The following is a 26,857-nucleotide window of genomic DNA, read 5'->3' on the forward strand; positions in this document are numbered from 1 at the left end:
CGTGTGCAGGAAAAGTGTTGACAGCTGTGTATCCGTTATGCCTAGCTCGACATGCAGCCTTATTATCTGTGAGCCATTATTTTTTGATTGTTTTCTCTCTGCCAGGAATTCAAGGCAAGAAAATCCATTTCAATCTGAATAAAAAGATAGGCTACCCCAATTTAGTGGCAATCTCATCAGTTCAGCCAGGCAGGCAGTGTTAGAAAATTATACAGGGACAGGTGCCCATAATAGATCAGCTTAGGCTTCTCTGCCTTCAATGCATTTATAATGATGGTGGTGATATTATGGAAGTGCAGAGCACTTTTCAGCCAAAAGTCTCCCACACTTTGCAAACTATATGCAACACATAATGTTGCATCTGTGCAACATTGAAATACTTGCATTTTTTAATAGCAAATTTTTCTAGAAGCCTCATAAGCACCAGTGGATTGTTGTTTAAACAGGAGACGGTCCAAAAAGAAAAATCCTCTCTGATGCAAGACAAATTCATTGCAATCATATGCTTTTAGAGCTGTGAACCAAGTGTATTCCAGCCTCCACCCCAGAAAGCACTTCAGCACACACTAAACTTGGCAAACATGTACCACCCAGCTGAGTGCAATGCATTAGCTGAAGATAAGCATGTGCTTAAAGGCTCTCTCGACTGTCCCAAAGACACTAGGAAGCTGTTTCTTAAGGAGTCAAACAATCAGTGAAGAGGGTGGAGAGGCAGGGATTCTGTTCATTGGGTCTCAAATTTAAACCTATTGGCTGCTGTTGTAATTTAAAAAAATGCAGCAAACGTTGGCAAGCTAACCCAAGCTTGCTGTGCTGGCTGGAAATACACTTTCATCCTGAAAAGAAATATTCTGAATGCATTAAGGCTTTTGTATGTCACCCTGCTTGTGTGATGTGTAATGGAAAGCATGTGCAGAGGCAGGGCTAGAAGCAGGTAGCTTGGTTTAAAATCTCCTGCTGTTACCCTGCCTTTCCCATCATTTCTTTTTTGGCACGATCTGATACATTCCAGAGCCAGACTGATTCGAGCCCTGAAGGTAAATAGTCTCAGGTAGGAATGAATCAGCAGAAGGGAATTTTAGCAGCCCCATCATCCTCCACAGCTTTACAAACAGGAACGGTCAGGTCTCCCAAAGGAGCAGTATTATCCCACCAGGCTCCTTGGGACAGGATGCTGCCTTGTCCTCATAGCACGGGCAGGGGTGCCTGTGCTTAGTGAAAATGGAGCCTAATTTACCACAGACATGGTAGGAAAGGAGATGTGCTCAGCTTTCTTCAGATGTCTGCACCCTATAGCCATGGTGTGACCGCAGCTCATGCAGCACCCAGGAGTGCTCTGAGGTGTCTGAAGCAGCGGCAATGGTGGAAGGCTGGTGGTGAAAGCACCTGCCCTCTCCACTGCCAGCACTTGTGCCCTTGCTGCCTCCACTGATGAGCAGACCCAATTAGCTCTGGCATGCAGCACCACACGCTCTGAAGGTCTGTGTTGAGTGGTGCAGTTGCTGATGAGGTGCCAATGAAGTGAATTTAGTGCCTGGTTACTTGAGCAGTTCCCTGTTTGCTCACTTCATGTAAACAGGAATAAGAGGATTTAAACCCCATTTTTGAAGGACAAACCAGCCAGCCCCCAGATCTTTCCACCTCTTGGAGTAGGAGTGAGAAACATGTCACTGAACTCAAACTGCAAGAAGTTTTCAGTAAGCAGCATGCAGTCCTAGCCTGGGGCTTGGCTGGAACCTTGGCCTGATGCCTCCACTCCCAGCACAGCTGTTGTGATCCTGGAGGACGCTCCTTGGCAAGGTGCTCACACTGCTTGACACCCATCATGCACAGAAAGACCAGCTCAGCCAACTTAGCACAGCTACTTTTGATGAGACATTCCCCTCTTTACTGTCCTGCATTCCCACATGAAACCCAGCATGTGGCCAGCCTCTCCCCTTGTCTAGTCTTCAGGTATTCCTCCCTCTGAAAAAAACACTTTGGCCCGGTTGTTTTACATTTTTGAGCATAGGAATGGATGTAACTTCACAGCTGCACATTTTTCATAGGTTTGGACTTAAGGCAAGTAGTTTTATTTGGACAGAAATACAAAAGTAATTGGAGCTTGGCTGAAGATAGACACAGTCTAAAGCAACTTGGATTTTCTTATAGCACAAAGCTACCCAAGATAAACAGATCTAAAAAAAGCCCACAAGGAGCACAGATATTTTCTCTCTCAAGGCTTCTTCAACACTGAACTTCCAATTAAACAACAAAGGTGCATTGATCAGCTTATGTCACCCACTAGACACAGCCGATAACTCAGACGCACCCAAACACCAAAACACACACAGATGTAGGAGGCTAAATTTGGAATAGACTGAGTACAGTTTTCTAGAGTTCTTCACCAGTGCACGTCAAATAAACACTGTTGCCAGGATATGAGTCAAGCATCATTTTTAGCAGGCATGCTGGACTGATCAAATGTCTGAAAAAATCAAAGCTGCATAGAACTATTTTATGGAACCACATAGGATTAAAACATTAAAGGAAATAATTGGCAAACAGTTGAATCATGAGCAGCATTTCCAACAAAAGTTGGCAATTTTCATGGCTAAACACATGGCAATATTAAAAGCATTGGTTTTACAGGAATGTTTATAGCAAAATAAAAAGGAGGGGGAAATTAAAAAAAGAACCACAGAGCCTGTACATGAAACTAGAACATAATATCCAATTTTTCACATACATGTGCGAAGTGTTAAATGATGTGTGAGAGCCCCTTAGGTGTTCGTGAGAAGCACGCACTCTAAGCATGAGGCATCCAAAAATCATTTAAAAACAGAGCTTGTGGTAGGACTGGGTGTCCTCCACCTTGCAGGTATCATGATCAAGGAGGGCATGTACCTTTACACTGGGAACTGGCCTTGCTCCCACCCCTCTTGTGGTGGGGATCTGTTCTTCCTTCTACTCCTGCTCCGCATTTTTCAGGAACAAGAAATGGGGTAATAAAAGAGAGATGTAAATCTCACTAAAGGTGTTTAACATTAACCCTCATATGCCAATAAAAATGTGCATACAGAAGGACTTACAGTTGTCTGGGTCTAAAGCCTTGCAGGAATCATCTAGGCAATGGAAAAGCTAATCCTGAAGTTACTGAACAGCTACAGAAATGCATAGATAAAGTGCATATATGCTGATATATAGGAAATGTACACTGATTGGTCACAGAATTACTACTGAATTTGGTTTGGTATTAATTCTAATCTAACAAGATGACTTAAATTAAAAAAAAATATTAAAAACCTAAGGATGCATCTCTTTGGTGAATACATTTCTCCAGGACATAGTTTTAAATTTGTTGTTCTATCTACTTTTTTATTCCCATTGCTGATCCCAGGCAAACTCACAGTATTAAATTAATGTATTTTTAAAGTTCTATTTGCAAGAATGCTCTGTAAAATGTTGGCTTTTACTGGGGCTTACACCAGTACAAAACTTTATGACATCACACTGATTTTATGAGCATTGTTGTATTAAATTATGAACATCAGATCCTCACAGCCAGCAAAATATCCCAAAATATCTGAGAAATTGTTCTGGAGAGAATTCTTCAGAACTTAATGACTTGTACAGATATTCAAAACCTTTCATCATTATTTTTCCTCTTCTCTTTCAAAAGCATTCACAATTCTCTGGAAGAAGTATGTTGTAGGATGGGAAAAAAAAAAAAGTGAATCCTTTCCGTTATGTACTTGGGCCTTATCTACAGCTCAGGGAATTTTAATCCTGCTCATCATATTATCTACAACTAGATCAACATCTGCAAGTGCCAAATTGGTTCTGGAGAAGTAGATTTACCTGAGAAGTGAAGTGAGGTTTCAAACACTGTTGTACACATTGCAAAGGCATGGGGTAACCCTGCCTGTGCAGAAGCTCCTTCCTTGATTCCTACACAGCACACAGCACTTGTTAAGAGGGCTCCAGAGCCTTACAGATCCCCACGTGCCTCCTCTAGTATTTGCAGCAACATGATGGCCTGTTGAACTGCTATGCCATCCAGAGAACTTGTGGTATGTACATGGTATCCCTTCCCTGAGAGCATGATTTGCTCTCAGGACACAAGAAGATTTCACAGTAATCTGTGGGCTTTATATTTCATATGAAACTTGGATGGTATCTTTTGCTTTATTTAAATCTTCTATTTATCACTTTTCAGTACATACAAATTGGATTTTCTCTTGCCTTCTGCTTTCTGGGTCAATTCAGAATGTTTCCACAAAAGCTATGCAGCCCTGAGCCACCTGCCAGATTCCCATGTATTATAACATTTTCAGCCAGCTGCTGTGATAGCTGTTCATGCCAAGGGCAAGAATTCCCCTGCTCTGGTTTTAGCTTTCATGCAGTCCAGAGGCTGCTTTCACCCAGTGCCGAGCTGTGAGTGTGCAGTCTGAGCCAGTGAGAGCCAAAATTAAAGGTCAAACTTCACAGAGCCCGTAACCAGTTGGTGGAGCCCAGGTGTTGTGTCCTGGTCCCAGAGTCGATGCAATGCATCCTCTTCCTCCCCTCTCTAGTGCACTATCCCAGTCCTTTCCTGAAGGCATTCTAGGAAGAATAGCATATGTATAGGTATAGTGATCCCAGAGGAGTTATTTGGCAGCAAATACTGAAGTGGCTGATTGCTGCGATCTGGTGTTGTACCTCTGTCTGGGCCACTCTTAACCCCAGTTGTGCCAGGGACATGCTGCTGAACAATGTGAGTCAGAATTTTTTACTATTTTAAGAGCTAATAATGTTTTAATTTGTTTTATTTTGGTGGAGGTTTTTTGTTTGTTTGGGATTTTTAATTATTTTAATTTTTTTTAAATTTGCCATTGGATGCCAAATAGGCTTTTCTTAATGTTCCTTTCTGGTGCTTGGCATTTCTCAGTAGTTTGCAATGTTCTGGTGGACACCTCACTTCCTCATCCGAGTATTCAGAGTAATTTGGGAGTGTTCAGATAACAGGAGCCTCCTTCCAAGAGTCCATTTGCTTTGGATGCCCAGTTCAAAACATATGCTGGGTATGGGGTTTTAATTCTTCAGAAATTCCTGACATTCTCCTCTGGAAGTCAGATTCTCAGATGGGACATCCAAGATCATTAGCTGCTTTTCTGGGGGGAAAAAATCAATTGACAGTGGTCCAGGAATATATTTAATCCTACTCTTGTCCTCAATACAGGCGAAATACCATCACTGCCTAAGGAGCTTGTTTCTGCAGACTGCTGATGCTAAATAAGATCACAATCTGTGACTCTGTAGGCAATGTCAGAAAGCATTGTAAACATGCACACACAGAAGTTTCTTTCCCAAATCCACTTTGTATCTGACCAAATTCATCTTTTGTGCTGAGCTAAAACAGCTTGGTGATTATTTCCATCTGGGTTCTGATCTCAGGAAAGGTACAATAGTCCAGAAAAAGAGAAATCTGAGTGGAATAGGTGGATGAACTACTCTTTGGCAGAAAAAAAAAAAAAAAAAAAAAAAACAACACACTGATGAAAATATGCTGTGAAGAAACCCTCTGAAATTCTCATCAGGAGGTGTAAAACCTTAACTCTTACTGGAGGAGAGGTGGGAAAAAAGGATACGCTCAGCAATGGAAAAGGCACAAGTGGAGAAGAGAACTTCTGGGAATAAATTATGTACTGCCACTTGTAGCTGGTAGTTGGAGAGGCTCCTGGTGTTGTAGAGCTGGACTCCCAGCAACACAGCTGGGAGCTGTGAAGAAATGGTAGGAGAATCATTTATTCTGGGAAAGTTTTACATACCATTTCTTTAGTATCTCTGAATTCTGCAGGATGTGGAAGGTCTGAATGTGTAGGAATCCTGTAAATTAAGTTGGGAAGAAAACATAGCACACCTTATAGTTACTGGGAAAAAAAAAATATTTCTGACTGCAGAATTAGAAGATTCATAGTAATAATGCTTCAGACTTTGATACTGTATGTTGAGACATTCATGGCTAGCCCCTGAAGAATTACAGATTTGATAATGAATTACAATTACCTTCCCTCACACAGCTTTAAATTTTAAGTAGAGTCCTTTGCAGCTCTTCAGTTGAAGAGAGCACATGGAGAGATATCACCTACAGTTTCACTTGCTTTCCAGGACCTGTAGAACAAGAGCGCATTAATGCTCAGCAGCACCCGGCCAGTCTGATCTACCCCAGAGAGATAAGGGGAGTAGGGGGTGAAGTTGATCCAAAGACAGGTCCAGATGTTCATTTATCTGTTGATTTTTTTTCAAGGCCTGAATGGCCAAGTGCTGGACTACTGCTGCCTGTTGAGGGCCTTCTCAGGTGGCATAGATTGGGGTTTTGGCACAACAGGAAAATTTTCTTTTGACTGTGGGGAGCAACAGATTTGATAAATGTATGTAGTCACAGCAGAACTACACAAAAGGGAGAGATGCCTCTGAAGTAGAAGGGTTAAAGGCCCATCCCTTTTTAAAGTGGTTGCTGAAATGGGCAATTTCCCACTTGCTCTTTTGTATTGTTTTGGTGCTGATTGACTCAGAAGTTTACCTGAGTGCTCTGCTGCTTCGAAGAAGAAATCTGGGAGAAATGGCTGTAACACCTGAACAGGTTTCACATAGTGTGCATGTTTCACAAACTCTCATTCCTGTCTTTCAGGCTTTTTCACCTCAGTAGATCTCCCTCAGCATTCTTCAGACTCTGCCACTTCTGCAGCATCTCTGGAGACATCCTTTCTGTGAAAGCAGTGAGAGCTAAGGAAGGTTGAGCACTTGGACTGTAAACACAAATGGTGTCTTTTTCCTTCTTGGGGGTATGTTAATCCAAACAACCCATTAAAGACCTGAGCCAGTTCTCACGTATTTAATTGGGTGTCTGATTTGGGGTTTGTTTGGGGTTTTTTTGCTCTGCAAGTCTGAACAACTTATCCTGCTCATTCTCACCTAATTTCCTGTTCATGCTGGTCCTGACTTTTTCCTCAGAAGCATGTCTCCCTTCTGAGGTAAGTGGTATTTTGAAGGGAATTTTTCAGAAGCACAAGGGCAAAACCAATATGATCATTTATCTTGGTATGCAAAAAGAAGCTCCAGTTTCTCTCTTGAGAAATTCTGAATGTTTGACTACTTTTTCCATGTAGTATTTCCTTGTGTCCTTCCCCTCATATCTCCCCCAACCCAGATATGTTTTATTAAATGAATACCAAAGTATTGTGGTATTCTTGTGCAGCCAAAAAACAGTGTATGTCCTAATGATTGTATGCCACACGTGTGATACTTGAAAAAAACAAAATAGAATATTATTTATATTACATAGGAGCAAAAAACAAGATATCTTTGAAAGTGAGTATATTTTTCCATCAATTTCCACATACTTTAGATCAAACCAAAAAATGTGTCTCTGCTGATGTCATGACTCACAGTCATAACAAACTCGTAGCAAACTGGACTGGATTCTTTGGGAAAAGAATGTGTTTAGTCACAGAGTAACTGGAAGGTAAGACACCTGCTTTCATCCTGCCAACCTCCAAACACAGAGTGTTTGTGTAGAACAGTGCACAAATATGCATAACTGCATTTTAACTGCAGATCTCAGACCCTGTGGTACTTTTACTCACCTTGAGTAGGATTTTACTCCATCAAGAGTCTTGCTAGTTTTGACAGAGCTTTTGGGGTAAGGAATAAAGAACACAAATAAAGCTAAAATACAGATTTTTCACCTGTGTTTTGAATGTGCATGGAAGCACAAAATTAACCTAATGGAACAAATTATTAGCACTGGATGGTTTAAATTGGAACAGGTCTCTGGAGGTTATCTAGTCCAAAGAAATAGTCTAGGTGGCGTTTTGTTGTATAGTTTTAACTCTGGCTTCGTTCTAATTGTTCAGTTCTGGGAAAAATTCAGGTACCCCATTTTTTGGATATACTATGAAAACTACTAAATGAAGGCACCTCAAACCAATTAATTAGAACTTATTGCCACCTGTTTTTGATTATAATCTTAGGTTGGGAAAACAAGAAATGAAAAGAAGTTTCTATCTTGATGAACTACATCAAAATATGTGGTCTGACTGTAACTCCTCTTCACCAGAAAGTAAGTTGACAGCTTGAGGCCTCTAAGAAATTTCAGGTAAAATGATAATATCATAATGGCAAAAACTAGTAATTTTGTTATTTAGTCCTATGTGTGATGGCAAGTAACACAGCCTGTCTCATTTGGAAACAGACAGACCGTCTGCTGGTCTTCTTTAACTTTCAGTGAGGATGAGAGATGTCTTCTGTTACGCTCCTCAAGATGCATATTTAGAAGGCTGTTTTTGGTTACAGTGATGCAAACCAGGGCTGGCAGCAGAGTTGTGCATCTGAGAGGTGTTTAACCACTCTTCCTTCTCAGACTTCTTGAAAACACCAAACTCTTAAAATGACAAATGCAGCCCCATATCTCCAACTTCTGTTTGAGTACTAGTTTTTCTTGCCCACTGCCAGGATTTATTTCTCTGCAGCACAAACATTCCTGGGCAGGAAGGTTCATGCCTGCCCAGCCTGTGGTTATTCTGATTTGTATATTGAATACTAGAGGGACTAGCTGGTTTGATGGATGAGAGGTGTCAGACCATATGGGCTTCTTGATCACTGCCCGTGTCTGTGAATACAAGCAAAAATATGCTGGAATTTTTCTCCCTTTGGAGTTTCTTTCAGGAATTCCATTACAGAGTGTCACTTTGCAGAATCTATAATAAGGGAGAGCCAGTTAAAATAAATTCTTAGGATTTTAATCTGGAAGCTATAGTTTGCCTATACAAAGGGCTATAAGAGAACTAGGCTTTCTTTTTGGGCTCAGTGACATGACAGCAGCTGAGGACACAGCTCTTGCAGCCTTCCTCCCACCCCAAATTCCTTCTGACACTCCAGCTTTAGTTCACTCAACAGTGATGTCTTTGATCAGATCTTATTTTTTTTTATCATAGATCTGTCTGCATCACATGGAGAGTGCAAGATGGTCAAAGAGTATGCGAAAAAGTTGATAAGTAGCTGTCCAACTTAAAATGCCGATTCACTAATTTGTATCTTTTAAGGCAGAATGAGCCTTCCTGAAATACGGCATTGGGCAGTCCTGCCTCAGGAGCTTAGCAGGGTTGTGGTGGTACCACGCATGGAGCCACAATGTCAAAGATGAGAGGATAGGTTCTCTAGGTAGCATAGACCTTCTGCAAGAATTTAACTACAATTTCATACAAAATAATCCATGTTTCATGGGCTTTCCTGCACATACAGAGCAGTGGCTGTGAACTGGCATTAAAAAGTTACTGCCCTAGTGTAACAAGCACCACTCCACCAGATTCTGTTTATGTGAGAACAGGCATCATGCTGAGACAGAAGAATTAATTGAGCTCTTTACAATTCCCTTTGATTTGCATCAGAAATATCCAATACAATATCTCCGACTTGAGTATATTTTAGAGCTTACCTCCTCAAGCATTTGGTCTCTGCAGTGTCCTCCCAAAAGGCAAATGAAAGCTCAGTACTTTTTGGGATTTTGCTTGTATCAGCTTCTTTATTATAAAGTCACTTAACTATTACTTGGCCAAATTAGTGCTGCTTACTGTACCCAAAAGATGGTGTTTTCACTTGAAGAGAATGTAATTTGTGGTAACTCCATCCATCACTTTGTCACTTACCCAAAAGATACAATTAAATAGATATTAAGGCTTTGGGTTTCTGGAACACTGATCTTCCACAGATCATTTCATCAAAAGGTTCAAATAACTAATTTCTTGTGAAAGGGAAGAGCCAAAGCTTCTGGCAAGTATATATGCATGTATAGAAAAATGAGCTGTATGGGATTCTCATGCTTTCACAGGCAGAATCTTAAGGCTTCTCTTTTGCAAAGGGTTAAACATATAATTAAGTACATGTGTGTTAGCATGGTCTTAGTTGTGCCATTAAATAAAAAAGAAAAAGAAAGTCTCAACGGGAATATTTTTCACTCAAGTCTAATAATTTTTAAAAATTACTGACTTTTCATCTCTTAAAGGTTTGCAAGCAGATGTATTTAAAACAGTCCGTTTTTCTGCTACAAGAAACTATGTACAGATTTTAGTAAAATATTTCAGAAACCTGTATATCTGAGGAGAAAAAAAAACCTCAACGAGTAATAAAGTGATCTTCATTTTAAATTTTCAGAAATTTAAAAATGATCCATAAAACATTCTTTATCATTTTTGAAATTTATTTATTTAGGAGCACATCATTAGAGCTCCTTGCATTAAGTAAGAGAAAGATCTAAAATGCATTACTATCCATGCCACCAAGCAGAAAGTCCTTCAGTACTTTTGCTACTTTATAAATGTACTTTACTGGTTAGAGTCTGAAGGAAAAAAGTGGCCCTAATGATGTTTGCTTTTCTAAAAAAAAAGAAGAGAATATTTCCTCTGCACTTACATGTATGTACCCATGTCATAGATCTGTTCCCTTTCTCAGTGTTTGCTTACAGAAGACATGCTCTGTGCACATAAACACAGATGCAGGCAGCAGTGCACAAAAGGGGAAAGCAAACATAGGAAAAGGAAGTTTCTGAGGCGCCAACTGCTCCCGCCCGGCAGCCAACTGTTTGTGCTACAGCCTTTTGGGAACATGGCAACCCAATGCAACACCTGACTGATCTGTTTTTGTAATGGAAGTCCTGCCCCAGTGCCTGAATGTGAGATTAACATCTACTTTGCATAGGTATCTTGATTATAATCACAGAAACAATGCAACATATTTACCTGTGTGAGTATGTGCATAATAATGCCATTCAGAACACATACACTGCAATCTTTGAGTGCAGCTCAACGTTACTGGGAGTTGATATACCTCTCACAGGAATGCACCAGGCATCACAACATATGTATTCCAAGTGCTGCACTCAGTGACAAATAAATTAGGAAAGAACTGGTCTTGGTCCCACTCTGGTCATCATTAAAGAAGTGGTTCTCCCCATTTAGAACGGGAAGATTGACAGTGTCTCCTATGACTTGTTGCCATTTGAAGGTGTTGTACTTGACACAGGGCACAAGGAATGTAGAAAAGAAGGGAAAATTGGGAAATAATTCCTTTAAATTATTTTTAGAAAACATGGGGCTGAATTGCCAACTTTGATGTCTTTTCATACAAGAGGAATCTCTGAAGGTGTGCAGGAAGTACATCTGCCCACTGAGAGGAAAGAAAGTCAGAACTGATGGAGAGTTGTACCACCTCCCTGCAACTTTGTGTATCTTCTTTCCAAAGGGAAATTCCTATACCTCTGCCTAAGGGCAAGCCCACAGGTGCAGCTGTAGGGAGACATCCACACTCTCAGTCAGCAGGGCATTCAATGCCCTCCTGACTGCAAGCTGTCATTTTTTGTGTTCAGAGTGAATGAACAATGTGAGGACTGCATTGTGCTCCTCCAGAGCATGTAGTCCATCTGAGGGCATTTCTTTCATGCCCTGATAAATGGTATGGGGATGTGATAAAATAGTTAAGGGTACAAGACATGATGGGATAGTTTGGGAGCACAGTGCAGAGTGAAAGGAATAAAAATTAGTGTATCCTAATACATACCAGCTTGTGAGAGATATCCCAAACCTTGGGGACAGCTGATTGCAGTAGAACAAAACAGAGCCATACTAAGCACCTGCTGCTCAGGTTTGCTCCTGGCACTTCTTACACTTGTTTCTTAGGAAACATATCCACAGCTTTAACTTCAGACCTTGTCTAAGCCTCTCTGCCTCAGACATTTCACAAGCGAGGGTAGTATCACTGTCTGCACCTCAGACTGGAGATGACCTTCTGCCAGCCAGATGTGCATTTGAGACACAGCATTGTCTGTTCTTTTTCTGACCCTCCATGAGGATGTGCTATGCTTGTGTGCAGGGTCTCCTTGATCAGGCTACTCTTGGGTCTGGTGTTTTCTTAGAACACTTTTGAGACAAGTTAAAAACTTATTTTGAGAGCTTTCTCTGTACACATGGAAGAACAACCTCCTTTAAAGCATCTCATGGTGGGCCAAAGCAGTGTTAGAACTTCTCTCTTACATTTTCTTCAGGTCTTACCACAAGTCAGGCAAATTTTAAAATTACTTAAACACCTATTTTATAAGAGTCTTGAGTTTTTCAGCTTTGTACACTTATTAAGACCTGTCAATTTCAAATTCTTGCCCTGCAAGGCATTCGAAGGCCAGTCCAACTTGAGCTTGAATGTTCCCAGAGATGGGATATCTACAACTTCTCAGTCAACCTGCACAAGTATTTCACCAAACTGATCACAATTTGGTTTTCCTTATATCTAGTCTGAATCTATGCAGTCTTTTAGTCTACAGACATGACATCTTGTTTTATCACAACAGGCCCTATTACTAAAGATCTGTCCCCATCTTTCTTCTAAGCTTCTTTTAAGTATTGAAAGGCCACAATATGGTCTTCATAGAGGCTTCACTTCTCCAGGCTCCACAGCCCCAGCTCTCTCAGCCTGTATTTGTAAAAGAAGTGCTTCAGCCTTTGAACATTTCTGTGGCCTTGTCTGGACTCATTCCAACAGGTCCATGTCTCTCCTGTGCTGATGACCCTGAATGCAGCACTTCAGGTGGGGTCCCAAGAGACCAGAGCAGAAGGGAAGAATCCTCTCCTTTGATCTGCTGGCCATGCTTCTGTTGTTGCAGACCAGGACAAGGTTGGTTTTCTAGGCTACAAATGCACATTTTCTGTTGTTTACTTTCCAGCTGGAGAGCTGTCTGCTTCATTGCTGATCCTGGCAAGTGAGGTGACATTTACCCTTTGTCTTCTCTTGCTCTTTTCCCTAGAGTCACAAATCCTCTCTTTTCCCTGAAAGCTCCATATACCTTCCCTCCCTGATGTTCTAGCAGCCACTAGCAGCCAGCCTGAAGTCCTGAACTCCAGCGCTTTTTTTTTAGTCTCTTTGACTCAGGTGTGGTGCAGTGGTTCCCTGGCACAGGTGTCCCACTACAGACATGTCCAGTCTGCCTAAACATCTGCTCTCTTTAAGGACAGACAGTTTCCCTGCTGCAATATTGTTTAGCTGCAGGATGCTCTGACTCCCTCCCTCCTGTGTCTGATAACTGGCACAAGCCATCTGACACCCCAAACTATCAAAGATCACTTGCTGTTAATCTGTCTCAGAAAAGCCTGAATTTGACTCCCCTTAACCTAACTCTATGTATATTCTAGTAAACCAGTTCTGAGGGATTTTGTATTTTTTTTAATTAAAGTTCAAGAAAAAGAAAAAGGAAAGGTTGTTTTCTAAAAGGCTGACAGCCAGTCTCACGGGCATAGTCCAAAAGTACTTTGTACACCAGCAGTTCTATTACTTGCACATTTAATGAATTCACAAAGGTTACATGGTTTCAGACTTCCCAACCATAACTCTTTCTGGGAACACAAAGTCAAATTTTACTCCTAGGTAGGTCACTAAACCCCCACAGAAGTCAATGCATTTGGAAATGGGACCAGCATTTGACCTACCTCCTATGGTTGCTTTTTATAAAGAAAGTAACTTCCCAGGTATTATTTTCATGTGAATTTCTCTATTCAAATACACATCTGAAAAGCAGAAGACACAAAAGTAACTTCAGGGGGAAAATACTCTTTCTATGCTTCTGCAAATCTGAAGAAACACTGGACATGTGCCCAGCAATAACTTCAGACCCTTTAAGCAAATTGTGTCCTTACAATGTTACTCAAGCTTCCCTAATGAATGATGATTTGCTTGCGTATTACTTGGCAGTGAGCTAACAAAGCCCCATTAAACAAAATGCATATTAATATTGTCCTAAGAAATGGTTTTTACAGTCCACTGTCATTATGCCTAATTAGCTCTGCAGAGAAAACTTGAGGAAATACATGTTCAACAAAGTAAAATATAATACATGCATCTTTGTGCAACACATGTATGGCAGACACCTGAAGGTAGAGTCTGTCACTTCTTTAACATGTCCTCACATAAGAATAGGAAAGTTCTTGAATCTCTAGGGCTCCTATGCTGCCATTTTTTTCCCATCAGCAGTACATATCTGTATAGATCCTGGCACTACGTGTTTGTAAATCTGTGTGTGTGAAAGAGAATAAAGGGGTAGAAAAGTGTCAGTCTCCAAAGACCCCCAGCTTTTAAAGGGATAAATAACTGGTAGTGAGGTTTTGAGTGACTCTTGGGATCTATCATGTACCACCCTTCAGGACACGTATTTCCAGTTATTTCTGATCACCCTGTTTGGTAGCTTTCATGTTTTTTCATGCTTTGCCTCAAGGGAAAAGATTATTCAACTATTAGGTCATCTTGTACAACTGCTTTTCTTTCTCAAGAGTCCTCCTCTTTTTCCAGAAAGGTGCTCCAACTGAAATTGTAGCAAAGATTCCTAAAGGATGAGATACTGTTGATAAGATTACAGCCAAAGCCAACATGACCTGACACTATATCACACCATAATAAGAAAAAAGGGTAAATTTGTTCTGCAGTTTTTCTACATGGCATCTTTTAGAGATTTCCTAACAGATAAAAGGGGAAAGTTCTCTGCCTTTCCAGTGTTTACATTCCCACAAATATTTCTCCACCATTAGCTATAGTGGCAACATAGTTGCAACACAGAGGCTAATTCTGGGAAATAAATAAATAAGTCCATTTAAATGTATGCTTTTGTCATTCAAGGTTCTTAGTTGGTTCTGCTTGGTAGCATGGATAGTAATGCATTTTAGATCTTTCTCTTACTTAATGCAAGGAGCTCTAATGATGTGCTCCTAAATAAATAAATTTCAAAAATGATAAAGAATGTTTTATAGATAATTTTTAAATTTCTGAAAATTTAAAATGAAGATCACTTTACTCGTTGAGGTTTTTTTTTCTCCTCAGATATACAGGTTTCTGAAATATTTTACTAAAATCTGTACATAGTTTCTTGTAGCAGAAAAACGGACTGTTTTAAATACATCTGCTTGCAAACCTTTAAGAGATGAAAAGTCAGTAATTTTTAAAAATTATTAGACTTGAGTGAAAAATATTCCCGTTGAGACTTTCTTTTTCTTTTTTATTTAATGGCACAACTAAGACCATGCTAACACACATGTACTTAATTATATGTTTAACCCTTTGCAAAAGAGAAGCCTTAAGATTCTGCCTGTGAAAGCATGAGAATCATCAAGGGAACATGACATTGCCACAAGGTTAATTCCTGCTCTGGCTTTTAACCTCACAGCAGCACCACTTCACCCTATGATAGCTTTAATGTTCAAACACTAAGAAGAATCTTGCAGTGATGCTTCAGGGTGTGGGAGGTATTCAGTGGGTGCCATTCCTCACTCTATGTTGATAGGGTATCAAAGTACAGTATGCAAACTCATTTCCATGGGCCTTTTCTTGCCCTCCTGTTGATTTTGAAGATTATATAACCACAACTCCTGGGTATGTTGTGTTTGGGCACTCATGGTTAAGGAGGAAATACTGCAATCAAATTTGGTTTATTTCTTTGCTGGTTACTTCACCTTGGTTGTGCTATCTGTCATGGAATTAGCTGGTTCTGTGTGTTTTGCAGTTCCTAGGATTATTTTTTATCTCCGCAGCGTGAGAATGAGCTCTGGACAGGTTCTGACACTGAAATGTCCATGCATTCTTCCCCCAGTTCTCCCATGCCTCACATCTCCACACTGCTTTCTACTGCAAGCAAACCTGGGTTTGCAGGCTGGCTCATCTTCAAGCTGAAGAGCTAATCAATTAGCAGGTACTCTTTGCAATAAATCTGCTTTGCTGACCTAGAAACCAAAAAGCGTTTCATTTATCAGCACAGATTTGCCTTTGTCCTGCAGATGGTTCCCAGTGCTGGGTGGTAATCCATCACCTGTGAATCACTCTTTCCCAGCTGGTGTCACTGCCTGTGGCTCCACCCGTGTTGGTAGTGGCTTTTCCTGGGTGCAGGTGCACACTGTGATTGCTCCATCACATCCTGTTAATCTTGGATCAGAGAAGGTTTTGTGGAAGCTTCTTCTGAAGGCCTGGATGGACAGATAGACAAAAACAGAGAAGAAACTGCATGAACAGCTAAAGCTATTTTCCTGATACCTGACTATGAGTAAAATTTTAAATTCTTCTCAGTGCCCTTAGGGAACTATTAGACCCTAACAGCCCAGATCAGACTCACCTGGGCCTCTCCCACACCCTCTGCCAGTGGACCCAAAAGATCAATTCAGACACAGTTCTGAGCCTTTGGTTCTTGTTTGACCTATACTGTGACCTAAAGCGATGCTTGCACTCAGTGCTGTCTCTGACTGTTCACCTGGCTGGACCTCTAGCTCTGCCTCCTGCTCCTTCTGACTGGACTCTGAAAAATCGTCTGGACCTGATCCTTTAGCTTGCTCTGTAAGGGATTGTTACTTGACCATATTATTCCTTTGGGGTGGCACTCTAAGTGGTGATGGCACATCTTGCACTGGGATCACACCTTGGCTCTGTCTTATCCTCTGTTGTGAAGCCGCTGTACTCTTGCCGATCTCTGACGTGGTCAGTGGCTTTGGCAGAAATACTCATGTGAAATGTGGGTAAGGCATTATTCTGTGTGCTGTTTGGTTATCTAATTTTTATGCCTCTTGTTCAGATAAACCACAAGCTATGCTTATCATAAAGCAATATTTAGTCTCCACTCATCCCATGTACAATAGGTACAAGCCTCTGGAAGTCAAAGCAAACACTGATGAAGATGATGGCTCACCAAGATTGGAGGTGTTGCCAAGGTTAAGTGAGCAGCTGCCACTGGTCTTGTTCAGTTTAGAGAAGGCTGAGTGGAGAACTCAGTGGAGCCTATGATTTTCTCAAAGGGACAATGGAAAGGGAGGTGCTGCTCTTGTCTGTCTGGTGACCAGCGAGAGGATGTGAGGAAATGGAAGAAAGCTGCATCAGGGGAAGTTCAGATTGAGCATTAGGAAAAGCTTTTTCACTGAGAAGATATCTGGGTGCTGGAGCAGAGTCCCCAGGGAAGTGGTTGTGGCACTAAGCCTGTCAGAGTTCAAATAGTGTCTGGAGGATGCTGTCATGCATTTTAGTGTTAGGTATTCCTATGAGGAGCAGGGAATTGGGCTGAATGATCCCTATGGGTCCCTTCCTATTTGAGATACGATTTACAAAACCTGGCTTTATGAAGGCATTGCTATTATAGGAACAAGGCATTCCCACAAGGAAAATGAACAGTATGGAAGGCTGCATTTGCTGATCCAACTCTAATCGGCATTTTAGAAAGACAGAGCAATTTGCAGCCAGTTGGGTAAGAGGAAGTAATACTTCTTGATGAGTCGGCAGGACTTGTGTGCTCTTTCCCCAGCTATGTCTGCCTGCTGATGGATCAGCTGTGCTGCTAACAGACAACGTGGCCTCTGACCATGGGTGGAGCAGCCCAAGAGCACAAAAGAAGGTGTGCTGTTGCAAGCTGACTAGACAATTGGAAAAATGCTGTTTCACTGACTGGTACACAGGGCCTCTGTAGCCTTGATAATGTAGTCAATTCCCTGGACTACAGAAAGAGTTGAGCCCCCCAGGTAAGCTTTGGAGATCTAAGTTATTAATAGCTATCATCAGCTAAGGCAAACTGGGTCAGGGAACTCTCCGCTCTCTGCCTCTACCTCTGAATTCACAGCCATAGCTTGGAACGTGCTGTAATTGTCAGTCATTGCATCAGTAGCAAATTACTGAGCACCTTAAATAAAGAGGAAAGAAAATGGCATGTACCATCCGAGGTTAAGCTGTAAACCATGATGTCCCTTGTGCCTACAGAAGGGCTCCACTTCTTCAGGGATATAGAGAACTTTTCTTGAATGTTCAGTAGACACTTCAGTGATGCAAAAATTGAGTTGGGGTCCCCTGAATGAGGAACATGAGAGTGGCCATGTGTCAAGAGTCAGCCTAAACCTTAACCCATACCTAGGTGGTGCCCAAGTCATCTGAGAGCTGTGGAGGTGGTGGAGTCTGGTTTCCTATAGTTTTGTCTTGTAGTGTGTTATCTGCTATCTAATTAGATGAAAAATCACACTTTGTTTTCCACAACTAGAGTTCAGGATGTTTCGTTCTTTGCACCCATCTGGGGCAACAATGCTGTAGCCTTCTCAGTGGGGGAATTGATGGGGGTTTTCTTCTCACTATCTGCTGGCCTATTTCCCTTGCTGGTGGAGCTGACAATATCTGAAGCTGCCATATGTTTGTTACATTGGACTGGCAGGCCAGCCAGGTCAAAGATTGCTGGGAGGAGACCGAGTCAAGTTATGCATACACATAAACATACACACACACTGCACAATTACAGTAGCCTCATTACCTTAGGAAAACAAGCTGCAAGTAGCATGAGGTGTAGTAGCATTATATGAAAAATGATATTTTCCTCAAATAGCAAGGGAGTCACTAAAGGTGTTGAACACCTGGTTCAACAACATCTGAACATGGACATACACAGAGAGAAAATTATAAGCAGGACAAAAAGAGACAAAAGAAAATCACCTCAAATATATACACAGGTCACTAAGATATTTTGAAGTGTGAGGGTGTTTGTAATACACTATACACACAGATGTAATGAGCAGTGGGCATAATTCAAGGTATATTTCTTTTAAAAAAATAGAATTATTTTTATTCTTCTTGCAGAAATATATTGCAACATACTCAAGGCTGATGGTGGAATTCCATTTTTAAGCCTACCTAGTGGAGTACTGTGCCAACTGTAGAGGAAAAAGCTATTCTGCAGTGCTTTTTTCAAAAAGAAAGAAATCCACTCAAAACTATCATCAAGGTATGGTAAAGGTTTTTGGTTTGTCCCAAACAGCCTCTTGTAGGTATTAAAAGCTACTTTGTCTCTGCTCCTTGTTTCATGTGGAACAAAGTGTTGTGGCTGCTCCTCTGACCTTTACACTGTCATAATGGTCACAACATGGTTACAGAATTCCCCACTGCTATAGAGATGCTGTGAGGAAGGTAGATTAGTGTAAAACACTTCTCCCAGTGCTCAAGTTTTGCTTCATGATAAGGTTATTGTTGGGTGAGTTGCTTCTCCATAGGGAATTCCTCCCCAGTGTTCAATATGCTTCAGTGATGTAGGAATTAGGTGTCAGGTGAAATCCTGTCTGATGTAACTGTAAATTACTGAGGTTAGGTTGTAGATGGCAAGAATCAGCTACTTAAATTAATTGTGACATCTGCAATACTTGGTAGGTAGTGAAATAATTACTTGTAACAGCAAAGATGGCAGTGTTTATATCTGAATTATATCTATGGAACTATTTCTTTCCTTTGAAGTTTAAGTATTGAAAGCACTAACTACTTGTGCACAGTTCAGTTCAGTGTTAGACACTTCTGAAAACAGCTATAAATACATTTACCTCTCCAAATTTGAGTAAGCCTCTGGCAAGTGCAAAATATTGTCAAGTCTGTTTTGCATTCTCTCAATGTTTTGATGTCTGGCTTCTGCTTTATGCTACCACAGAGTTGGCAAGGCACAGACAAAGCATTTTTCCCAGCTCCCACCCATATCATAAACTCCACAGGCTTATAAAGCAGTGTTTATTCTGGTGGCATTCCCTGATGCTGCAAGTATAAAGATGTCTAACAGAGAAAAGAAATACTTTTGGTACAAATAACTGCTAATAGAAAAAGTTTTACTGTACTGTGGTAGAAAATTGCCAAGGGCCAAATGGCCACAGATTGTAATTTTTCTTGCAGAAAAGCTGCTTTGAGCTGTGCATGGCAATCTGACTCCATGTTTGGGACTGCTTGAAATGAGCAATGATCCAGTGATATTCCCCAGGGAACCTTTCTTGGCATGGCCTGCACTCCAAACCTGGCCTTCACAGACAACCAGAGAGAGAAACAGCCTAGAGGCATCCACAAAATGCTCCTGCTAGTAGTCCTAGAATTTAGTTAACTCTGTGCAGGACATGAGAAAGCCTCTGTGTGGAAGGTGGCAGAGAGTCCCCAGCTCCCAGTGATGAACCACTATAGCACCTTTCCCTCCTCCCCTTCCTCCCTGTGTCTGCTCAGATATATTTGTATCTAGTCTTGCAAGCCACAAACATTCAAAACTCTATCACTCAGCAACAGCATGATTGGTTTTAGTAATCAGGTCATCTTAATATGATTCTGCTTCTTTGCCTTCTGGTGTTGTATCTATAGATCACCACCTTTTGTGGTTTTTTTTTTTTTTTTTTTTTACTTCTTTCTCATTTATTTATTTACCAGTCATTTCAATATCAATTTTTATAGTTTTCATGCAGCACCAATGAGCATGACATTTTTCCTTAAAATAGATTGGAATTCTCTGTTAAACCAAGGCAGCAGATTTAAGAAAGACACAAAATACTATGGGTTCACACTAGAACAACTGTTGTCCAAACTCTTATTTATAAACATGTAGTATGTAAAATATGACCAGTCCAATTATTAACAACAGCACAACTTCAACAGCATGCGTCAGAGTCAGACAGGTTTCACAGAAGGATGCCAGACAGCAGGATAGAAAACAAATCATTCCCTTATCAGGTGATGCCCTCAGAGAAGAACTTCATGACCCTAGAGAACTGAACACCCCTGAAAAGCTTCAAGGTTGCAGGAAAAGTAAGGAAATAATGCTCTAGAGGACAAAAGTCCTTAAAGAAAATTTGGCATAGCCAACCTAAGAAAACGTTGATTAGGAGCTGGATTCTGTCTTCATGTGCTACAGACTGTCTTAAGTCAAGACGTAATTTGTACCCTCTGAGAGTCACTCAGCTCAGCTGAATTGTAGTTTTAGATTGAATGTGGAAGTTTTAGTGATTTGTATGACTTGAATTAATATATTTTTAACAGCTGTGCAAATGACAGGTGCTTCTGCAGGGCTCAAATCCTGACATGGAGAAGAAAAACTCTCTTGGGTCTCACAGGCTGTGGTTCAGCCCCCAGAACACCTCAGCACCTCTGTTACCTGCTGTCCTTTCTCAAGCTGAACTTCCTGAAGAAGCCACAATAGGCAAGTATCTCTCTTGTCCCAGAACAGTACAGCTCAGAGCGAGACCATCAACACTAAACAAATGTGCCTGCCTCACCACAACCCTTTCAGCAAGAAGCCAGCTAAGGACTAAATTTCCTAGATGACATGAGCAGGGCTATTGGCAAGTCCTGTACAAGAGTCATAAGCATTCTTTATTCCTAAATCATATGCCTTGGGTCCTTTGAAGCAAATTATTGGTGTGTGCTGGTATTTAATCATCTTTTAATCAAGTGACTGAGACTTCTATTTTGTTATTTAAAAATTCAGACCTGGTAATGAACTATAATGATTCACTTTTCAGGTAAAAGTCTCAAGTAGCATCCTTAAAAGTTCCCAAAAGTCTTCTGAGGAAAGCAATAATGTCTGGCTCTACAGATGGATACATCTTGCTCTAGGAAGGCAAGAGGCCAGTGCCATATAGACAACTAGACCCTCATGGCACCCATGAACTTTGGCAAACACAAGCTACAATAATTTGCCCACAGTGGGAATGTGGGGTGACCGGTGTTCAGTTGTCTGTTTTTCCTGCTAGCCATATTCTTTAGCCACTGGGCTCTTTGCCTGGGGTGTCTGAGTGCTGTGGTCAAGGTGTGCTGCAGGCTACTGCAAGTTTGAGAGACCTGGGCTCTGACTCAAGGCAGCCCGGCTTTTGTCTGTTTTCTTCCTCAGATGTCTTTTTCCCTGGTCTCTGGCTATTATATCTAGGCAGTGAACAGAATAAAATTAAGAACATCTAATAACTGTTACATTGGACAGAAAAAAATACCAGCTTTAATCATATTTTTCTGTGTCTTCATTTTCCAGCATCCATAAAACCAAAATATTAAAATACAGCAGATGTTGGTCAAGCATTTCTACAGACTTAAAGCTATGCTTCCATAGCCTTCTATTGCTTCCGGAGGGAGAAACTGGGGAATGTTCCACAAAGAATGTTCCATTTGAGTGTTCCATAAAGGCAGTAAGCCCCATGTGAACTGTTTTAAGAGCAATCCTCTGTCAAGGTGTTTAGTGGGGAAAGCCTCTGTACACTGAGGGTCGCTGCAATCATCCCATCTCTTGGAGTTTGTGGTCTGATGTCATTTGGGAATGTTTGCTTTTGGTTTTGGCAAGCATGTTTGCTAAGTCCATTTTACTTGACTTCTTGCGAGATAGTGTTTGTGCACTGTTTCCTTATGCTCTTTGTAGCATGGTCACCGTCTGATTCCTTCTAAGGGTGCATCAAGGAACTGGACTAGCTATCACATTTGTACACAGGAATATTTGAGGGGAGTTTTATTTCTCCAGACACAAGTGCCAACCTATTCATTAAATGCATTTACAAAAAAAAGAAAAAAAAAAAACAAAAAAGACCCCTAAAAAACCCAAGAAAACAAACAAAAACAAACAAAACAAAATAAAAACAAACACAAACCCCAAAAACCAAAAGAACTGTAAATAATTTTGTGCCAAGGTGAGGATAAGAACTGTTAATGATTTTAATTTTTTTTTCCCTTAAATTCATGATCATTTATATTCTTACATAGAAAAAGCCAATAATATCTACAGAGTATGTTTAATATGTCTAAAGCAGACTCTTAGGGGATTCTATTTTCCTTATCTTTTTCTGCATGCAATGTGCTGTGTGCTCTTCAGGCACTGTTCTTGTATGTACAGACTGAGTCATCCATTCAGGGAATAGAAATCATGCTCCCACGCTGAGTCATGCTGGCCAAACACAGAGTATCAAGCATCAAAAAAATGAAGAGCAGCCTTTGCCTTTAAAGAGCTTTTGGAAGTGGAATGTGTCTTAACTATTACAAACATTTGTTGAGAAATTCTGACAGATCTATAAAATTCATTGCTATCTTGAGAGCAGAAAAGGGAGTTGTTCCAAGAACGGATGAACTCAAGAAACCTAATTTCCTATAAATCTGTTTCATTAAAGAAATATGTAGAAATTCTGTATTAATCTAATACATTATTTAAATCTATTTGTTTTTCTTTGGTTTGAAGAGAAGTTCAGTGGAAATCTCTTTCAGTACAAAACATTTATCTCTCTCTCTGAGGTGACTGTCTAGTATTCAACAAGATTGTTTCATCTCAGAAGCCAGGTTACAATAATCTTTTGTTTTTGGGAACTAGCAGTCACCAAACTAGAAGCAGTGCCTGAAGGGTTAGTAGTAGCAGGGAAGGAGGTGCTGCTGGAGCAGAAATGTAGGAAGATCCCATAATGTCAAATGTGTTGAAAGACAAAGCAATAGAGTGAGTCAAGGGTGATAAAGTTATTTGCCTGCATATTAAACACATTCAGTCTCCTATAAGCACACCTTGGATTGCATTGCCTGATAAAGCAGTTTTATTCAGGATCAAATGCAACCTGGGAGCTTGCAAAGTAGCATCCTGTTTGAATACACATGAGTTTGGATATGGAACAGCCAAAAGCATGCTGAGGTGCTTGAGTTCAGGCATCGATCACTGTTTGCATGCTTTTGGTTTTGGTTTGATTGATTGTACAGAGCTGCTATAAACAGCTTCCGAATAACTTCTGAACTTGAACCCTGTTTATGAGGTAGGATGGGTCTAAAGTTTCACATACTCTTTTGGTTCACTAACAGTGCTGTTCACATGTGACTGAACTTGTGTCTGGGCAAGATCTTAGATTAAGGGGAGAAGTGTGTGGTAAGCCTCTTCCTACTGGGATGGAGTCAATTTCAGCTTATGATTCTAACCAGAACAACGTGGATGCAGTAATTTGACCGGTGCCATTCAGCATGTGCTAGCGGGCTTAGCAAGGACAGCTTGAAACACCCTGCTAAAGACTGGACAGGAGCCCTGCACAAAGGTTGGAGGAAAGGCTCCGTTTATAGAGACCAGGAGCATCACTAGACCTTTTTCTTTTAAGGAACAATGGCTTCACTTCACAAGTTTGTAGGTGATCTAGCAAACAATACATGAGAACAAGACTCAGCTGAGCTGCTGCAAGACTTGAAGCTGACAGCCAGTGAAGGAGTTATTGCTTGGCTTAACCTCTCAGCAGAGCAAGGTACAGTGCTGGGTACTGAAAATACTATATACCTGTGAAATTTGTTTCTGGTAAAATATAGTAATAACCTGATATCCTGTGGGAGGACTCTGGAAGTTCGAAAATTACAATACATGGGCTTATCTAGAATGAACTATTTCTGATTGCTTTAAAATTGCACTTAAAATTCGGGAACTAGAAATTCTCCACAACTGATTTTCCTTTTCTTTTCTTGCTCCTCCCAAGGCTTTTCCTTTCCACACTTCCAAACACAGCAGTTGTAAACTATGCGGGAGAGGCCAGGCCCTTTGCCACTGTGGGAAGTGTTGAATGAGAGACACTTCTGAGACTTCACCAGTGGCTGCGCCACATTTGATCTAGCAAAGCTCCTGGTAAGTACATATGGACTTTAAATGAAATAGCAGCTTTGATAAATAAGTAAATAAAACCCCCAGCTCTCTAAAAAGTGGGAACTGTTCTCCCCTTTCCTTACTTGTGAGTATAAGCTTTGCCCTCTGAGGCTAGAGAAGAGCTGGCAGAGCTGCTTGCCCAGCAGCATCCCAGCAGCTGCCAGCTACCCCAAATGGCTCAGCATGCCTGGGAACATCCACGCTAGCCAGCCCCATGCAAAAAGGCTCTCTGGCTGCCTGCGCAGACCTGCACAGCTATTTGAGTGTGTGCTCTGTGAATGCCAGCAGTACCACCCAGGCTCCAGTCATTAGCCTAAGGTCATCAGTACATTTCTCTGCATGGGAGTGTCTGCATTTTATGTATCACTGTGGCTTGTCTGGGTGTGTGTATATTTGTTTGTGTGCTTGCTCTGTAATGCTCCAACCTATCTTACATGTATATTTTAAAACATTTTTTAAAAAGAGGGTAGATATCATTATCTAAAGGAAAGCAAAGTGCAGGGTCAAAGGTTATGCCCTCAGCTGAAGGATGCAGAGCAGATACATGCACTGGGGCACCAGGTTTCTGACACAAAGCCTGCAGACTCTACTAAGCCATGTTACTTTTTTTGCCTCTTCCGTGTAGGAAGCATTCTGAATTGTAGATTATCTAACACACATTCACGCTGTTGTGCTTCAGAAAGCCCTGTGACAAAGGAGAGGAAATCCTATTTCTTTACCTAAGAGCCTTTACTACTTCTGGTGTTACTGGCAGCAAGACTTAAGCTCAGCAACAATTTACACTGACTTAAGCCTGAACAGCAACCAACTGCTCACAAGAGCACTCGATGCATCCTTCAGCAAATGTCTGACAGAGTGACCAGCCAAGTCCAGCTGCATTCATTTCCAGTGACCAAAGCAGGTGGTCAGGAACCCAATTATGACCTCAAACACTAAATCAGAGTCCTGCAGGTTACCTGATCCAACAATTAGTCCAGCACTTTGCTTTGCTGTGGGTTTGTTCACAATTATCACTCTTTCTTGAAATTATTAGTTTGTCTAATGTGGTAGAGTTTACCGAACAGCAGGCTGCTGGCAGCTTTTAGGTTTGAAATATTTTTGCTTCAGAACAGTTTTTTCCCTGTATTTTTTCCCTAACAGAAAGTGTAGAAAGAATAACTTCTTGAAGTGACACATTTTGTACGTAAGATGTTTTATTTATCCACATTATTTAAGGAAGTCTAGAAATAAAATTTATTTTTTACCAATAAATCATTTAAACTTCAAAATGTCTGAACAGACAGGATTTTTTTTTTTTTTTTCATTTTTAAACCCAATACAACTTCTGGAATCAGCATACATCAGTATGGCCTATTCTGTGATTCTCACAGAAACTAGAATTTACATAACAAATGTACCCACCTTCAAAGTAAACTCAGAGAACCAATTGAATAAATCACTTTGCAAGAGACAAATACTTTCCTTTGGTCTTTTTTTAGACTGCAACCCCCTAGGGCAGGGATAGTCTTTATTTTATACCATCTATCAGGACAACCCACTGCTGAAATGTAAGGAGTAATAGTTTCCACTAGACCTGATTCACATCATAAAAATCAGCTTCTGCCCTCTTGTTGACACCTCTGTGAAGGACAGGAACTGAGCAGATAATTCAGACTGGATGTTGTTTAATTTCAAGTGGAGTTAGTGAGATAATATGGTGTAGACTGCAGAATTTGCTCATTAAAATAACACGTTTATTAATTTCTCTGCTCTTAACCACCTTCTCACATCTCATTGTGGATTGCAATCCCTATATGAAACTAAGGCAGTCAAAGAACCTATGTGTATTTTTGTGATAATGATACCTGTGTTGCTGCTGTGTAGTCATTGAACACCATTCTGTTGCAGGAAAAATAACTAAAATAGGTTTTTTCCCTCTTTTTATTTATTTATGTCATGAGGACAAGACTGAAACAAATTCCATTCCTCTTCTTCCCTTTCTGCCTCCCCTGCAAAGTCAGTTAAATATATGATTCACGAGGCTATAATTTGATGAATTTGACTTCCTATAGTGGTACTAACATTCAGGCAGAAGAGAAAATGTGTTTTCTGCATTATTATATGCTCTCCTTTTCCACAGCAAAGCAAAAGATCAAATGCTGCCATCTTTCCTTCTCTGTCATTGTAAATTAATTTGAGGAATCTGCTGCTTGAGATTAAGGAAGGTCAAGCCACAAAGGTCTTGAGTATCCTCATCTTTTGTGAGACTTCTCTAGAATCTGTGGAAGCCATGCATGTGCCTATGGAGTCTGGTCTCTTTTCTTAGTGCTGTCCAAGAATTTCAATGCCTCTGCACATGGATGGACTTATGGACAGGTTTGATAAGTTCTTCGAGGACCACATTCCTTAGATAATTTGTCAGCATCATGTTCCTGCAATTTGTTGGAACATAAGATC

The 26,857-nt window shown here is 40.8% G+C and overlaps 1 long non-coding RNA gene across 1 annotated transcript; it reads left to right on the plus strand.

The window, feature by feature from the left end:
• The first annotated feature begins 17,326 nt into the window (after nucleotides 1-17,326).
• Nucleotides 17,327-20,989, plus strand: LOC146768234 (uncharacterized). The gene is made up of 3 exons (XR_014952283.1): nucleotides 17,327-17,540; nucleotides 18,637-18,781; nucleotides 20,830-20,989. It is a non-coding gene; the product is annotated as an uncharacterized LOC146768234 (long non-coding RNA).
• Nucleotides 20,990-26,857: the final 5,868 nt, after the last annotated feature.

This window comes from Lonchura striata, chromosome 2 (assembly GCF_050655825.1).
Source record: "Lonchura striata isolate lonStrDom1 chromosome 2, ASM5065582v1, whole genome shotgun sequence".
Classification (NCBI taxonomy): Eukaryota; Metazoa; Chordata; class Aves; order Passeriformes; family Estrildidae; genus Lonchura; species Lonchura striata.